This window comes from Desmodus rotundus, chromosome 4 (assembly GCF_022682495.2).
Source record: "Desmodus rotundus isolate HL8 chromosome 4, HLdesRot8A.1, whole genome shotgun sequence".
Lineage (NCBI taxonomy): Eukaryota > Metazoa > Chordata > Mammalia > Chiroptera > Phyllostomidae > Desmodus > Desmodus rotundus.
In genome coordinates, this window is record NC_071390.1 from 124652019 (window position 1) to 124665713 (window position 13695).

At 37.9% G+C, this 13695-nt stretch overlaps 1 pseudogene; it reads right to left on the reverse strand.

The window, feature by feature from the left end:
* Positions 1-641: 641 nt before the first annotated feature.
* Positions 642-1893, reverse strand: LOC112320166 (histone-binding protein RBBP4 pseudogene; annotated as a pseudogene).
* Between the last annotated feature and the right edge of the window lie 11802 nt (positions 1894-13695).

Here is a 13695-nt window from a genome sequence, read left to right on the forward strand (position 1 = left end):
CCAAGGTTTTTTAAAAAGCCATTTCACAGAAAGGAAATAAATAATATGAAAACTGTTCAAGAAATATACTAACAAGCAAAAACTATACAGGGAAAGAGAAACATGTAGTTTTGAGTTAAGAAACTGAGAGGAGAATTGCCTACAGAGGAAAATGTGCATCCTGGAAAGTCAAGTGTGAAGATTTTAGAGTAGCAATTTATATGACTTGAATCTCCCCTAATTCCTGAATAAAAATGACATCTTGCAGTACTTGTACTTCATGGCTCAGACACCTATCTCACTTGGCTCTATTCCTTACTTGCTCCTTGACTTTATTTAAACAAGTCTGAAAAACTTGGGGATATAGCATTAGAAGAAAAATAAAATAACCACACACAATAGTCCCCTTTCAGTGGCTACATTAGATCTTTGTTACTAGAAAATTCCTAAAGAAAATTTAAATATGAGTCTGTGGCTTTGCTGAATCAAATCCCCCAGCTAATATTTAGAACACACCCTCAGTGTAGGCTAATATTATTGTTGATGGTACCTATTACAGAGAGATAGCTGAACAAAGTCTGGGCCTCGAAACCAGTGTTAACTCAATATCAAGGTTGAAAGGGAAAAGGGGGAGTCTAAAATCACACGAAGTGCAGATGTATTTAAGATCCCTGTCCTCCTGGATCCACACTTCCTTCAGGGTCTTCATCATTATGAAAGTTTTCTGGCATCTGCCACACTTGCATGACATTGTCTTCTGACACAGAACAGATTATCCCAGGTTATTGGGGATTCCTGGAGAAATCAGATATCTTGGCAGTGTGACCACCATGAATAAACAATTCGGGTGGCCCATCTTCTGCATCTTCCGGGGATTGTTCCTCTCCAATTTTACTTAAATCCCAGACATTCAGTCTGTGATCAGTACCACGGGAGGCCAAAATAGTCTCATTGTGAGGTGAACCTGGAATATTTCATCCTTATGTGATTCAAAGGGATGCAATTTAAGTTTCAGATTTCTCAGATCCCACAAGACAACAGTCTTATCAGCTGATCCGGTAGCAAGAACAAACTCACTGTAAGTACTGAAAGAAAGGCAGTTCACTGTAACAGTGTAAGCATCAACTGAGTGGCTTGGTTTGGAAGTATTATTTGAACGAGTATCCCAGATCATAAATTTCTGCTCATCGGCAACTGACCCAAACAGAGACTCATGAAACAGATGGCAGGAAACATCTTCTACAGCTGTATGCCCTGTAAAGATGGTCTTCACATCCACAGCTTTTCCTTCCTTTGGAACAGCACTGATGTCCCATAGGCAGATGGTATGGTCCTCTAAAGCACTAAGAAAGTGCCCACTGAGATTTGAGTTTCAAGAAAGCCCATAGCCTTCCTTCTGATGTCCATGGAGACACAAGAATGGGCTGCACTCTCCACAAGGATCTGGTTTAGAAGAATGTTTTGTGTAATCAAAAATAAGGACATCACTAGATGGAGTCTTTGTTGCAATGATGCAAAGGCTATGAGGCATATAACGTTTTCCTTCATGGTTGATCTTGATTTCTATTTCAACTTTTTCACTAGCAGAGCCAAAACATCCAAATTCCCCTTTCTCACTATCATAGTGTGAAGCATCAAACTGAGCCTCATCCTTAGGGAGCTGCACACTGGATCTCACAAGGTGGTTTGTCCATCTGATGTGTGTGCCCCTGGGACAAGTTGATGAATGCTGAAATCTTTCCCTTCTGGTCTGGTTACATCTGGAAGACCCCGTGCAGTTAATCTGGGCCACACCAGAGTATGGGTGATCACCAAATCATAAAGAAAAGGGGTGTTCTTTTTCCATATTTTGTAATCTTCATTGATTACACATTCTTCTACTGCATCATCAAAGGTTGCTTCCTTGTCAGCCATGGCAGGCAGTCAAATCAGAGGTATACCAAGGTCTACCATTGTGGGAGGGGCAGGCAGTCTTTAGGTGCTCACTCTCTGCATGTGGCCTCTATTCTGTAAATGCCTTTATTTAAGGTAATTCTGAGACTCACTGGGATGTTGTATGATGTGTCATTTCAAGCTTCTAACAATTATAAATGGGAGACAATGACATGCAATCTCATATACTTTTACACATAACTAAGTCCCCAAAAAGGGAATTCAATTAATAACTTAATTCCTGTCTCCTTTATTCCTTTTAAAATAAACATTTTTTTTTCAAATTTGTGTGGTCTTAGGAGAACAAAGATGATAATATTTATTCGCAGACTTTCCATGGCCATTAGAATACCACTGAAGCTCCTCATGCCTCCTCTTGTCCCTCTAACTGTCCAAAACATGTAACTGCTTCCTACAAAGTTACTACAATCAATGAATAGAAAAGAACCATTGATGAAGGAAGGGAAAAGAAGACAAGAAAGTAGATGGACAAGACTGGTGTTTTGTTTTAAACCATCATCATAAGATAACTCTTTCACAAATGGTCTTTGAAAAACCAAAGGCAAAAATGTTTGAATGGTACCCTTTGAGAGTTCTCTATCATCTAAACTCCAGACAGAATGTTCAAGGTTTGGTGTGCATTCTTATTTTATCAATACACCATATGCAAACAATTTCAGAAGTAAACTTCAAAACATTTTGCATTTTACTAATGAAAGACTTGGAAAACATATAAATTTCATAATTACATTGAACTTAGAAATATAGTTTAATATGGGTTTTAATTAGAAATATAAACTGCTTTGACATATAGAACTATGATATAGAACCACCAAGATTGTCATTATAATTCACACGGAAATATTTACAATTGAACAACTCTTGTGTTCAATCAGTCATACACTGGACTGTCTTGGTCCTTTATGTTAAATCCAGTGCTCACATGATGGGTTTTATATGGCACTGAAACTCTCTATGAACTAAATGTGCAGCCATGGATCATAGTCATTTCTCCAGCGTATGGTCATCATGTCCACAAGTGAATCCCCCAGGTATAAGAGACTCCTAGATTTGAATAAACTTCTGAGTAATGAAAATGGACCCAATAGTAATATTAGAACTAAATTATATAAGCTTTTTAAATATCACATTAATGTAGATTATCATCATGTGCATTTTTAAAACATTATTTAAACAAAATCCTTATGAAATACCATAGACTAGGTGATTTAAACAACTGAAATTTATTTTTCTCATAGTTTGGAGGCTGGATGTCCAATTAGGGTGCCAACATGGACAGTTTCCGGTGACATCTCTCTTCCTGGCTTGCAGATTGACACCTGCTGCTCACTGTGTTTTAATATGGTGAGGAGAGAGAGAAAGAGAAAGCTTGTCTCTTACAAGGGCACTAATCTCATCATAAGAGCCCACCCTGGTGACCTCATCTAAATCTAATTGTCTTGCAAAGACCATACTCCAACTACAATCACAATGAATGTTAGAATTTCAATATATGAATTTGGATGAGGACACAATTTATTACATAGCAGAGACCTGAATAATGTTCATGAGTAACAATCAGGTGGAAGAAATATTCCAGGTAGAGGACAAAGTAAGTGCAAATGCTATGAAGCAAGAACCAGCTTGGAGTGTCTGAGGAACAAGAAGGCCAGTACGGGTTAAGCATAGTGAGGAAGTGAGAGAGTGGTGCAAATGAGTTTGGAGAGACAGACAGGAAGGAGCCAGGGCATATAAGATATTACCAGAGCAATGAGAAATTTAGAGATAAATCTGAATATAATGTAAAGACATAGAAAGGTTTTAAGGAAGAGAATTACTTGATCTAATTCATATTTAAAAGAAAATCAGTCTATGTGCTATGTGGAGAATTGACTGATGGGACAAAGGTGAAAGCATCCTTGATTGGAGGCTCTTGGAAAAGATTAAATTTTTTAAAAAAGTCTTAGTTTAATAGTGGTGAAAATAGTAAGAGGTGGTGGGATTCCGTACATATTTGGAAGGTAGAACCAGTAGGACTTGCTGATAGATTATATGTCTAAAGTAAAAAGGAAAAATAAAGAGAAATGAAGACATACTCCTAAGTTTTGGTCTTACTCCTAAGAAACTACATGAATGGGGATATCACTTACAGAGATGGATTAGACAGGGAGAGAAGTGATGAGAAGGGAATTAAGAGTGCAATTTAACATATAAACTTTGAGATGCCAATTAGACATCCAAGTAAAAGCTGGATGGATGTTGGGAAGGCCAAAGGGAGAGTTGAGGATGAACATCTAATTTGGAAGTCATCAAAAGAAAGCTGGTATTTAAAGCTATAAAACTGAATGAGATCACCTGGGAGAGAGTCCATGGAAAAAACAGACCAATACCTGAAGCCTGGCACTGCACATTTAGAGTCTGGTGACAGGGAGAAAAGTCAACAAAGAGTTTGAAGGAATGCTGGTAGAGCTATCAAAAAAAACCACAGACAGTGTGGTTCCATGTATTTAATAGACGAAAGTATTTGGCTGTGTCATATTCTGCTGAGAGCTTAATAGGAAAAGAACAGAGAATGAATCATTGGCCTTGAAAAGATGGAGGTCCATAATTGCATCCATTTTTAGAGGAGTTTTAATGGAGACAAAAGACTAATTTTAATGGAGTAAAAAGAGAATTGGAAATTAGGGAGTGAAGAAAACAAGTAGAGACTATTCTTTCAAGGACTTTTGCTTTAAAGGAGATTAGAGAAGTATGGCAGCAGCTGAAGAAGGATAATGGGTCAAGGGAGAACGTCCTTAATGGGAGGTAATACCAAGTGTGCTTATAAGAATTATTCCAGAGAGGAGAAATTCATTAAAGCAGGAAAGGGGGAGAATAACTACCAGAGCAAAGAAGATGAGTAGCAACAGCGAAGAAACCCTGTGCCTAAGGAGGGAGGTTGCCACATCCCATAACAGAAAGAACTCACTGAAGCCAATATGAGGAAAGTCAAGCAGCAGGTTCATATCAGGTATGTTTTGGAAATTTGCTAGAGGAGATGCGGGGTATTTCTCTTCTGAGTGAAAGAAGATGAGATGGAACTAGAAGTCTGAAGAAAGACTGAGTGTGAGGTAATTACCACAGTGAGTAAAAAAGTTTATTTTATGATATAATAAAAGTGAGTTTCTCTTAGAGCTTAATTCCCATTTGCAATATTATTTGTATGGATAATTATTTCAAATAATGGCATTTATAATAAAGTCCACATTTTTAGGAAATATAACCCTGGTATTATTTATATAGGTAGAGTATTCCCTTCTCACAAAACTAATAATACTACACTAATGAAATTTTGTTAACAAAGCCCACCAGGTTGCTCATTACCTCCTATTAAGAAAGATATTATAACTAATATGCCTTTTTTTTTATTAAGGAACTAAAACTAAAACCTATTAGACCTTGTTTGGTTTCTATTTTGGATGATGAAATTTTTGACTTTTCAAATAACACAATTTCTTCACAGAAAATAAGTTGGCAGCAAAAGATCGCAAAAAGGTAAAAAACAACTTTTTATTATGTCCCTAATAAGGCAGAGAGACAGAGAGTGAGCCACATGATGTCTCTTGTCACTGTATTTTCTGGGAAACACATTCAACATGAATGTTAGGGAACAAAATATCCTGGGAAGATATCCCTAAAAATTTTAATAAAAGATTCAGATATACACATGAAGAACTCAATTTGTTTTGAAAGTTATTATTTTCACTATAATAAGACTTTATCAATAAATACAAAACAAAATAAATTGAATATAGAATACTTCATAAATAAATGTAAGTGTTCTAATGAAGAATATTATGATATAGTTTCATCTATCTAGAACCTGTTATCTATAGCTCTAGCTTATTTGAATCATTTTGTGTGTGTGTGTGTGTGTGTGTGTATTAGTGTCTTGTCCTCTTCCTACAATCACATTAGAATTATTTGAACTGGAAAATGTCTAGTCAACTCTCTAGATTATAGGCATACTCAAAATGTGCAAAATCTAAGATAATCCACATGTTCATTTAGAACTCTAAGGCATAAACTGTGTTTGCCTTCAGGTTTCCTGGGTAGCGAACTCTGAGATAAGGTTTAGCCTGAAGGAAACTTGCAAAGGAGAGCTCTAGAGAGGGAGGTTTGACTGCAGTAGGTTCTCAAAAAAAGAGACACTCTGAAGCTAGGTCAGGCATTAAGCATATATTTCTCTGGGGACAGAGATATAATTTGAGCAAGGCGGCAGCTGGGAACGCTGCTGTGAGGGAATGGTACTCAGCCTTCACTGCCAGCACAAAAGCACTCCCAGCAGCTGGAGAAAAAGTCCTCCAGTCATGAAGGGGCTGCAGATGCAGTACCTGGTCCACAACAAGACCAGAGATAATCCTATTCTCGTTGTAAAACTGAGAATATATAGTTATAAATGACAGTTTCAAGGATTGCCTTTGAAAACACACCGTCAAATTAGTTTTCCCCCTGTTACAATATGTTCAGTGGTAATAGATGTGAGCAGAGGATTTCTTCACCCTGAATATATATACTGGCCTTAAAGAGTCCAGAGAGGTTCTGAGGATTCTAATATGTACAATATTCCCTACAATTACATAAAAGAACTTGGATGGACCATGAAAGGTGCCACCTTTATCTTTGAGAACAAGTATTCAAAAGTCAGTGCAGAAACCTGATGAATGTGGGGAGATATTTGCAAATGATACATCCAATAAAATGTTAATATCCAAAATATATAAAGAACTCATACACCTTAACAGCAAGAAAAATGTAATTTAAAAATGGGTAGAAACCTGAATAGACATTTCTCCAAAGAGGACATACAGATGGTCAATGGACGTATGAAGAGATGCTCAATATCACTAATTATCAGAGAAATGCAAATTAAAACCACAATGAAATATCACCACACACTTGTCATAATGTCTATCATCAATAAATCAACAAATAACAAGTGTTGGTGAGGCTGTGAAGAAAGGGAACCCTTGTACACTGTTGAGATGGCAAATGGGTGCAGACTTTATACAAAATGGTATACAAAACAGTGTACAAAAGATTCCTTCAAAAAATTAAAAACACCCTTGTCATATGATCCAGCAATTCTACTTCTGGGTATTTATCCAAAGAAAACAAAAATACTAATTTGAAAATATGATTACAATGTTATATTCATTGCACCATCACTAGTAATAGCCAAGATATGAACACAGTCTTGATGTCCATCAATAGATGAATGAATAAAGAAGTTGTTTCATATATATATATGATATATACATTTATATTTCAGCAGTTAAAAAAGAATGAAATGTTACCATTTGTGAGAAAGAACATAGGTGGACCTAAGAGTATTATGTTAAGTGAAGTAGGTCAGTAAAAGACAAATACCTTATGGTCTCACTTGCATGTAGAATCTAAAATAAATAAATGAATGAATAAACAAACCCATTGATATAGAGAACAAGCTGATGGTTGCCAAGAGGAAGGAGTTGGGGATGTGAGAATGAATGAATGAATGAATGAATGAATAAATATCCATGCAGGGCATTAACTATGAGTTTGAGGATGACCAGGCTAATATACCTTCTGAGAGCAGCAAGAGTCAGTAACCTGGTGCCTCCCTTCTGCCCTGGAAGAGAACATTTAAGAATTACCAGGATAGACCTCTAGTCATGATGGAGGTGTAGGTAGACATGCTTCACCTCCTTGCACAACCACAGAGAGAATTAGAACTATATCTCCAAACAAAATAACAACCAGAACTGTCAGAAAATTGAGCTGTATGGGAATCTGACAACCAAGGATTTAAAGAAGCCATATTCATCCAGATAGGTAGGAGAGGCAAAGTTGCAGAGATAAGCAAAAAGGCAAGGAGGCACGGCGTGATGCCCAGAGGTGGTGGTAGTTGCTGAACGGGTGCTCCTACACTCACATGTGTAGATAAAAATCAGGAGGGATACATTGGGAGCAGGCGATCCCAGCCCCAGGCCAGTCTGCACAGCCCAGGGTTCCAGCACTAGGAAGATAAATCCCCATAACTGCTGGCTGTAAAAACCAGTGGGGGTTGGATCAGCAGAAGAAACTGCCAGATTTTCAGAAGAGTCCATTTAAAGGGCCCACATGGACTTAGAATGCATGCAAACCCTCCTACCCTGGGATTCACCACCAGGGCAATAGCTGGAAGGGTACCAGTTGCATATAGGAAGTGAGTGAAGTGACTGGAAATGGGGTGACTGCTGGGCAAACCTCCAGAAACCAGGCAGCAGCATTGTCGTCTCTCTAAGCCCCTCCTCATACAAACACAAAGCAGTGAAGTGGATTGCCCCACCCTGGTCATTACGTAAGGCTCCACCCCACAGAATTTACAGGCATCATTTCTAAGACAGAGAGTCAAAGAAACTCTACCTAATACACAGAAACAAACACAGGGAGGCTGCTGAATTGAGGAGACAAAGAAATATGGACCAAATGCAAGAACAGAACAAAACCCCAGAAAAAGAACTACATGAAATGGAGATAAGCAATCTATAGATGCAGAGTTCAAAACACTGGTGATTATGATACTCAAAGAACTCATTTAGTGCAGAAAAAACATAAGGGAATTAATGAAGGTTACATACACTAAGTGAATTAAAGAAAAAACTACAGGGAACCAACAATGGAGAAGATGAAGCTGAAAATCGAATCAATGATTTAGAACACAAGGAATGAAAAAGCATGAAATCACAACAACAGGAAGAAAAAAAAATTCAAAAAAATGATGATAGGCTTAGGAACCTCTGGGACAACTTTAAACATACCAACATCTGAATCACAGGGATGCCAGAAGGAGAAGAACAAGAGCAAGAAACTGAAAATTTATTTGAAAAAATAATGAAAGAAAACTTCCCTAATTTGGTGAAGGAAATAGACATACAAGCCCCAGGAAACACAGAGAGTACTAAACAAGCTGGATCCAAGGAGAACCACACCAAGACACACCATAATTAAAATGCCAAAGGTTAAAGATAAGGAGAGAATCTTAAAAGCAGCAAGAGAAAAGAAGAGAGTTATCTACAAAGAAGTTCCCATAAAACTGTCAGCTGATTTCTCATAAGAAACTTTGCAGGCAAGAATGGACTGGCAAGAAGTACTCAAAGTGATGAAAAGCAAAGACTTACAACCTAGGTTACTTCAGCCAGCAAAGTTATCATTTCGAATGGAAGGCAGATAAAGTGCCTCCCAGACAAGATAAAGCTAAAGGAGTTCATCATCACCAAGTCATTATTACATGAAATGTTAGAGGGAATTATTTAAGAAAAGGAAGATCAAAAGTATGTACATTAAAAGGGCAACAAATTCCTAACTATCAACAACTGAATCTAAAAACACAAAATAAGCGAACAACCAGAACAGGAACAGAATCATAGATATGGAGATCATTTGGAGGGTTATCAGCTGACGGGTGGAAGGGGCAAGTGGGGGAAAAGGTACAGGGATTAAGAAGCATAAATGGTAGGTACAAAATAGACAGGGGGATGTTAAGAACAGTATAGGAGATGGAGAAGCCAAAGAACTTATATGCACAATCCATGGACATGAACTAAGGGGGTGGATTGCTTGAGGGAAGGGGGATACCAGGCATAGAGGGGCAAAGGGGAGAAAATTGGGACAACCATAATAGCATAATCAATGAAATGTAGTTAAAAAAAATAAAATACATAGATTCAAAAAAATAAAAGAGAGTTACCAGGGTAGCCCTCCTGTATTGAGGCTCTAGAGAATGGGCCCCAATAGCAATAGTGATGGTGACAGCAGTAATGCAATCACTTTTACTACTGGTAGAGGCAGCAAAACTACTGATCAAGTAATGCATACCTTCTTTGTGTCAGACAGTGAATTAGGGGCCCTAATTTAACTACCAAAAGTACAACAACTTTCAAGCCTCCCGCTAAAAAAGAGCATAGCCTAGATTTGGATACATGTCTAGCTCCAAAATACTCTTTTTGCTGGAAATTAGGAGTAAGAATTGACAACCAGGTTGTTGCCCATTGAGTGAAAATAATCAGGCTGAGAAGATCCTGGAGCAGCTGCCATTTGGAAACTTCACTGAGCAACCTCACATAAGGGGACAGATCCTGGGCTTTGAACCAAGATAAATGCCAGCTGGTCATGGCTAACTTAGATAATTAGAGGGTTAAAAACAAATGTGTGTAGAGCTCCTTGAATGGAGCTTGAACACAGGCTAGCACTTGGACAGAATTCAGTAAGTGGTATAGCATGGGCACATGGCAGGGAAGAGAGAAATCCATCCAGAGTGGGAACGGAGGGACAAAAGGACTTTTACTGACTCATACCTCAAGATCTGAACATATCATTGCAGACAAAAGACAGATACATTTTAAGTCAGAATGAGGGTCAAAAGGTAAGGTTTTGGCCCCAGGGTAGGAAGTTCTAATCATTTTGGTTACATTAGGAGGACCCTAGAAATTTGGGTTTAGTGAAGGGATAAAGAAAGTTTGAAAAACTTAAAGAAGTGAAGGCACCAATGGCCCACTTCGCATATTGATAATTTTGCCCAGGGATAGGCCAAGTCAAATAATCCCTTTCAATAACGACAGTCAGGAGATCAAAGAGTGCATGAGTCACCCAGAAACATCTCATCATTTTTAAGAAGCTCTACCTCTGAAAGATATACTGACATATAATGGACACAACTCTAGACAGAAAATGAAGATACCTGGATTCTAGTCCTGTTGACTAGAATCTCACTAGTTATGTGATCTTGGGCAACTAGCTTAATCATTTGGTCCTATCTTTTTCTGTAAAAATGAAGAGAACTACACCTGCTTGCTTTTCTCACAAGTTATGAATGAGGATTTTGTTAAATAATAAATTCAAATATCTTGGGAAACTATAAATTCCTGTACCAGTATGTCATTCTAACAGTTACATTCCTAAAAAATTCTACTTTCTTTGATACTGTCACTCATAAGCCATACATTCAAGGACTGCCCATTGTCTAGAAAAGAAAAGCAGCTTGAACAGCCCAAGTATTCCTTTGTTTGGCTCTAACTATTCACTTCTGAATTCTCCACACTGGCAAACAAATCTTATATTGTTCTCACCTAGTGCTTTTACTCAATCTATACTCTGACTCCAGATAAAGAAAAATTAAGATGCAACTCAGGTTTGCCTGTCTTCTCAGATGAACCCAGTCCATAATGATCTCTTTACATGTGAACTCTAACTCCCCTAAGGTTGATATTATTAATTTAGTAATTAAAAATACTCTAGTTTATCATTTTTCTAATGCTGTTGTACACTTTTATCTCATACATAATTTAAAAATCCCTCTACTTATGTTTTATCTCTCCAGGTAGACTACCCTTCAAGGGAAGATAGCAAGAATTAAATCTTCTGCAAATTTGCATTTCCTCCATCACTGAGTAGTAGAAGCTCCCTTAAACAACTAAATCTATTTCACGGCTACTACTGTGATCACTACATGGTTGTAAATCTATCTTGAATTGTAAGAACTCCCAGCTTCACAGTCACCACCCACTGCAGCTGAGCTTGGCCTCCCCAATGCAAAAAAAAAAAAAAAAATCGCTCATGATAACATTCTGATGGGTTATTCCAGGATTCACTTTTTCCAGGCAATTCAGAGTCTTGCTCAATTGGCTTTCCTCAAAATAACACGGAGAGTACTGGGATATTTCTTGAAGGTGAAGAATTGCTTCACAGGATACTGATTATTTGAAACATAAATGTATACTCACTGCGCATTAATTTCTGCACCTACTAAGCTCTCAAACTGCCTTCAGAAAACAATAGTGACAGAGCAATCCAACCAGGAATCCTTACGCTGCTTCAGAGACACCTTAGCATCTAGAAATAGAATACGATCCTGTCATCCATTTTGCATATCTAAGTATTTTTCTATGACTCTTAAAAGGTAAGAATAAGACTGATGAATGAGGCTGGCTATATAGTTCATCAAGTCATTGGAGGTACTGATTCACCAGGTTAATGTCCTGAGTAAATAATATAATGGTGCTGGAAACTCTATGTGAGTTCTTTGAATTATTGATCAACAATAAACAAGCTCAAAGAAACTCCTCTGAACTAACTTTCTTCCCAACTACAAATACACATACACATGCATACATTTGCATGTATATTTTGCATGTATGTGTACCTTTCCTTCTATGGGTGCACTTTGCAGTAAGGTAAAAATGGTTCCATGGAATAAATGAACGGTACCATTTAAAATCAGGTCACTTTACTTAGTGATGCTAGGTGATAATGGATTGTTGTGACTGCTAACTCTACCCAGAACTGTAAAATAGAAGAAAGCAGCTGCTCTTACCTCTTTTGAGTGGATTGAAATCAATTTTCTTCCTGAAATCTGGAGGATACCTACCAAGATACCTGGGCTGTGACCCTTTCCAAAATGTCCCTGTGCTTAACTGCTTGTCAATTAAAGCATAAGTCCAACATGTAGTTAAGGTATATTCCCTCAGAAGCAGTATTTACATTTTGATAAGAAATTCTTGAAGCCTGAAAAGATTCATGACACTTGGAAATGAATATGTAACAGTATAAATTTCACAGACAGGTGCTGGGGAGACAATAAGAAAATATTTATTTCTTCATTTGTTGCCACTTTGCGGGCCACCTACTCACAGTGCCAGTCTGGTTCATAAGATTACCACTTAGTTGGAAATTTATGTGGAAGTTTTACCCTCCAATCAGATTTTGCTCCCACTTTCTTTCTTTCCTTCCTTCAATAAATATTCGTGGAGAATGCTAAGCATTTATTACCTAAAGCAGGCCCATCTAAATACATGCCTTTTAGATGTGGGTTAAGGTGGTGTGTAAAAGAATAAGAAATATTCAGTAGACTAACTTTCAGCTCTTTAAAAATAATGGCAGAAACAGAAAAATAGAAGTCCAAACTTCTTCTCTTTGAGAGTTTCCCAAATACCAGTGACCTAAAGCTAGAATCTTTGAGCTGTCTTTGAAGCTGCTGCTGCTTGTTTTGCTCCTGGAGCTTTCTCCAGCTGCTGTCACATCTGTCTGAGATCACAGCTAGCTTGGCTGCTTTAATGCCTTGGTATCTGTTATGTTAACTCCCGCCAGAACCTGGCACCTCAACTCTTCTATCAGCCCAGATCATCATCATTACCATCCAGGCTGACCTCGGTCCCAGACAGCGTCTCTAATGTGACTCCCCTTAGAGGTACACATCAGGCAGCAGACAGTCACAAACTACTCCCCACAGCTGTGCGAAGAGGTGATGAGCTGCTCAGTCATATTTTATGAAAGCCTTCGATCTCTGGTTTGATCTTTTCCAGGATCTGTGACACAAGCAGCTCTCTGCTCACATGGCAACTGGTGCTTACTAACTCAGTTCTCCCTTTTCACTTCGAGCATCTTGCTGCCTATCTGTTAACACTGCCTAACAAAATCAGAGGTCAAAGTGAAAATGGGCACTTTGTAATAGAGAACATTTTTCCATTCGCCCTATTGGCTCATTCCAGAGCCCCACAACTTTTGCAAGGCTTTTATTTGTACCGTCTGGAGGGCATCATTAGATCATTTTCTGTCAGTTCCTTTTGGTCTCGGAATGGCAACCTTTTAAAGGGGCCATGAGGTAAAATAACTATGAGCGTTGCCCATTAAATTTATTAGATAAATATTTAATGCTAAACATGAATCATGACTAATTGAACTATACTTCAGCAAGAAATGTCAAAAGTAGTTTTATTTTTCTTAATT